The sequence below is a fragment of the Ciona intestinalis genome, chromosome 12, assembly GCF_000224145.3.
Source record: "Ciona intestinalis chromosome 12, KH, whole genome shotgun sequence".
NCBI classification, from domain to species: Eukaryota; Metazoa; Chordata; class Ascidiacea; order Phlebobranchia; family Cionidae; genus Ciona; species Ciona intestinalis.
This window is the reverse complement of record NC_020177.2, coordinates 4836822-4841199: the sequence shown is the minus strand read 5'-3', so window position 1 is coordinate 4841199 and position 4378 is coordinate 4836822. Positions and strand designations below refer to the sequence as shown.

The window sequence follows — 4378 nt, the reverse complement described above, 5'->3', positions numbered from 1 at the left end:
ACTCATCACAATCAACAAGGACTGGCTAAACAGATTTCTCGATAATTTTTATTTTCTTGCGCGTTTTTTTTGTAATTGCCTTCGTTTTTATTGAATCACTATTTGTTCTTTAATCAGTAATTTTGTTGAGTAAGGAATCGTGAGTGTAGACCGTTTTTAAAGTGAACCCGCATGAAACTGCTACCAGCCACACACAAATCATAATTCCCTTTAACACCATGTGTTGTTGTTTAATTCTTTTCGACCCCAACCCCACCCCCCACCCTGGGACTTGAACCTTGTAACCTGTTGCTTAATTCTTTTTCTCAAATCGCTATTTCAGCGCGCATGTGGTCAGATGAGGACGTTCTACGTCATCTATGACGTCCTAAATTATGACGTCATACGAACGCGACGTCATATTGTATGACGTCATGCGATCGTGACGTAATTGTCGCTTGCATATTTTCGAACACTTTTCTCCGGTTACGTCATTGTTCTTCGGACTATGACGTCACAGCGCCAAATAAGGAATGGTGACGTCATGCACCAAGTGTTAGTTATTATATAGAGCGTAGTAGTTTTCACTGTAGTCGAATGTACATTGGATTTCTGGAATAAAATTATATCCGATCCCCATGCTTCCTGTCAATCAAAATACGTCATAAGGTGGCTGTACACAGTATCCGGAATTCGTCCGTTTTGTCTGTTTGTCCGGATTTCGCTGCCGCGTGCGGAACTCGGTAATGGGTTTGCATACGACTTCGCATGCCGGATACTGTTGTACAGCCACCTATAGGGATGAATAAACCTTTTTCTCGCGTTGTGGGAAAGTTGTTTGGACACGGGTTTGTCACACATCTGACAGCCTACGAATGTGGTGTCTGTTGATTGAAATAGAAAACGCCAACCAATTGAATGTGTTTGTGATTTCAATCACGTTTGCTTCGCCCTTGATTAAGATCAACAGGATGTTTGCGCCTTCATATATTGGTTACATGTTTGTTTCATATTTCTGTGGCTGCTTATGACGCTAAAGATGTTGTTTCACTTTTCGTTGGTGGAATTGCATCACCCAGTGCGAATAACAAGGGTGGACATGTCGTCTTCTGTATAAATAACAACACGGACCGCTTAATTCGCTTATAGGTTCCGCGTGCGAAGGCTTAACGTGGCAATTGCATTTCATTGTATTTTATGTTCTGATTATGTATGGTTGAGGTCCCACGACAAGGCACGATGTATAGAGCCTCGTATTTGGGCCAAAGATGGCCAATTTTTGCACATTGAGGCTTTTTATACTGATACGTAGCTTTTATAGCATAGCTTAACATTCAAACATTCTGCGTATTCTGTATATGACGTGATATCATACGTCATCGTGACGTCATGAGCTTTCTAGCTTCTTCACCCTGTTTATAATGTTGGGTTTTTCCCGGAACAAGACTTAAGTTGATGCGGCAACAAATATATTTGAGTGAGGTTTCCATAAACCGAATCCTGAACCACGCAAACCATCTACCTTAATGCGAAGATTAGAAGATCAAATGAATAATGAGCGTTCTAATTACCTCGGCCAACTTTCCAATGAATCACGTTTCACAATAATGTCACCACTGGCAACTTAATATTCGTGCAACGTTGCCAACATTGTTGTGTGCTGGGGAAACATAACTTGGTTCATTTGTTTGAACGTGGTAACTTATTTATCTTTGCGTGGCGGGCATGCAATGACAGTCGTAATAACACAGGTGTTATGTTTCATACGGCCTGTGCCCTCTTACAGGTTACCACGTATGTAACTTATTCATCCTTTTTTCCGGGGCAACGACAACTGTTGTAACACGGGTGTCCAGTTTTATAAAACTCGTGCCTGCTGATAAGTTACCACGTATTTAACTTTGTGGGTTATTGAATGAATTCAACTTATTTATTTTCGTGTGTCCTGTTTCATACACCTCGTGCACGCTTATAAGTTTCAATACGATTACATTAGATAATGCTATGCCAAATATTTACCAGTATTTGCGGATAAGTAGCTTAAAGTTTGCTTTGTAAATAATGTTGCAATGTCACACCTGCTATGAAGGTTAAATACATTGTTTGGGTTTAATTTGGTTCGTTGTGAAGATAGGTCTTTACACGAGTGTTTACGTAAACTAGAAATAATAAAGTAATGCACATGGTAACTCGTAAGCACGAAGTGTATGAGACAGAACACACGTGTTATAACGACTGTCGTTTACCACCGCGCAAGGATAAATCAAGTTACCTAATTTCATTCACACATAACCATTAAGTATGTATTTATTAAGATATTGTGACGATTTAACTTCACAGTCGTATTCGTTAAACTGTGTTCTGCTGTTCTTTCAATTAATTGTTGCTGCCCCTGCTTCTGGTATTACATTCTTCGTTCCTCAGCGCTTTTCTAATTATTGGTTACGTTTTCAGCGCCGCAAGATCACGCATTCCCTGCCTTTACTTCCTAAATTGTAAACAGTTAGTTCTTTAATAAGTGCTACAAGAAATGTAAAGGACACGAATCGCGTCTAACGAATAGTTTAGTAACAGACATGCTTAGGACCAAAGCAGTATCACCAGTCTATTGTTTAAATACAGTCAATTGCCCATCCTTTAATGGCATTATATAGATCAGGCCAGATTGATGGAATGCATTATAGTCAGTTGGTTAGTTGTGTAGTTTAACATTACTGTTTCTGTCCTTCACCATACACGTGTACGGTGGGTAAGTTGGTTTTATTTTGTGTTAAAAATGTTAATGTTATATACGATGTTCCTGCCGGACATATAGAGTGGGAGAAGACGGAACACCTTTAGCTCATAATATCCAAATATCCTGATCGTGTTTTAAACATTTAACGACGGTCTATGAGAGTCGCGGGAATACAGTTTTCTAATTCTTTAAATGTTATTTGTTTACTACTAAATGAGATGAGAAAATAGAATGAAAATGTGGCCCATCTCACCCCACCCTACTATATCATTAATTTAAAGGAGTTCCTGGCCCAATAAAATATCCTAATTAATTTGAAAACGGTTGAAAACGAGAAGTAAAAATCCTCCGCCGTGCCAATGTATTTGGCGCTCTTGCCTCTAACCTATGAGAGGATACGAGTTTTACGCGAGATGTTGCTTATCATTGTGTTTTTGTGTGTGGGCATGATAATTACGTGAATGTTCTAACTAATGGGTTGTGAAAATTGTTAGAAATAGCGTACAGTTAATGTACGATACGTTGTACCTCTGGCACGAGGTGTATAAAACAAAACACCCGTGTTACAAGGACTGTTGTTGCCCAACCATGCGAGGGTATATAGGTTACATATGTGGTAAGCAGGCACGAGATGTATGAAACAGAACATCCGTGTTATAACAACTGTGGTTGCTCCGCCATGCGAGGATAAACAAGTTACATACGGAGTAATTTGTAAGCAGGCATAAGGTGTATGAAACAGAACACCCGTGTTATAACGACTGTCGTTTTCCCTTCATGCGAGGATATATAAGTTACATTCGCTCATTTATTCAAATATGTTGCAATAGCTCATTCGAATTGATCACATGCTACAAAGCATTTATGTCACGTATCCAAAACGCTATTACTAATAGGAGCACCTATGGAAAATGCGAGACGTGTCTTGAATACGTTCCCCGCCAAAGGTCAAGCCATGAATTAGTTTGAATTATTACTGATAGAGAATTTTAACCCAAATCGAAAATCGTGGGCGTAGTTCTGCTGCACGATTTGCTGAACGTTGCTCGGTTAGTGGAAGCATTAAGTTGGGCCAGTTCTGCAGAACCGTGATTGTATTTCTTTGTATGTTTTAAGTAATTCACTAATTGCACTCGTGCGATTTTCTGTATATTGAGTTTAACAGCCACGCTTTTCAAAATGCAAATTTTCCACAAATTCTAATTGCGTTTTACAGCCATTAATGCAAATTCTCGTATCTTTCTCGTTTTGAACGAATGAATGAAAGAATCAAATGAATAATTATATCCTCTTGGCGGGCAACGGCAGTTACTATAAGGCTGGTGTTCAGTTTTATATTCTTTGACCTGCTTACCAGTTAGGATACATTCAACTCTGTGGGTAATTGTTCTACATCGCTAACAATTAAGTGACCACTGGGTTGGAAAAATTTCCTATAACTTTCTTAGCCCAAAGACACATGTACCTACAATAGTAGCAGCATCGAGCCTCGAATGCGGTGTTCATTAAACAAAGTGAGCATGCAAAATCACTTTGCCGCGTCGCCAGACAAATAAAAGACAAGTTCACATTACAACCACATCGGCAAAACCACAGAATTAATGCGAACCTTTAACCGCAAAGTCTTGTTGCAACATCTATGCTGAAGTGTCGTGCCCAAAG

The 4378-nt window shown here is 39.4% G+C and overlaps 1 protein-coding gene across 1 annotated transcript in view; it reads left to right on the top strand.

The window, feature by feature from the left end:
- The window catches only part of erm (ezrin/radixin/moesin (ERM)-like protein), a gene marked incomplete in the record, with an annotated part of 12991 nt that extends 12375 nt beyond the window's left edge, over positions 1 to 616 (top strand). Inside the window, 1 exon segment of the mRNA NM_001032427.1 lies at positions 1 to 616. This exon segment is cut by the window's left edge and continues 25 nt beyond it.
- Between the last annotated feature and the right edge of the window lie 3762 nt (positions 617 to 4378).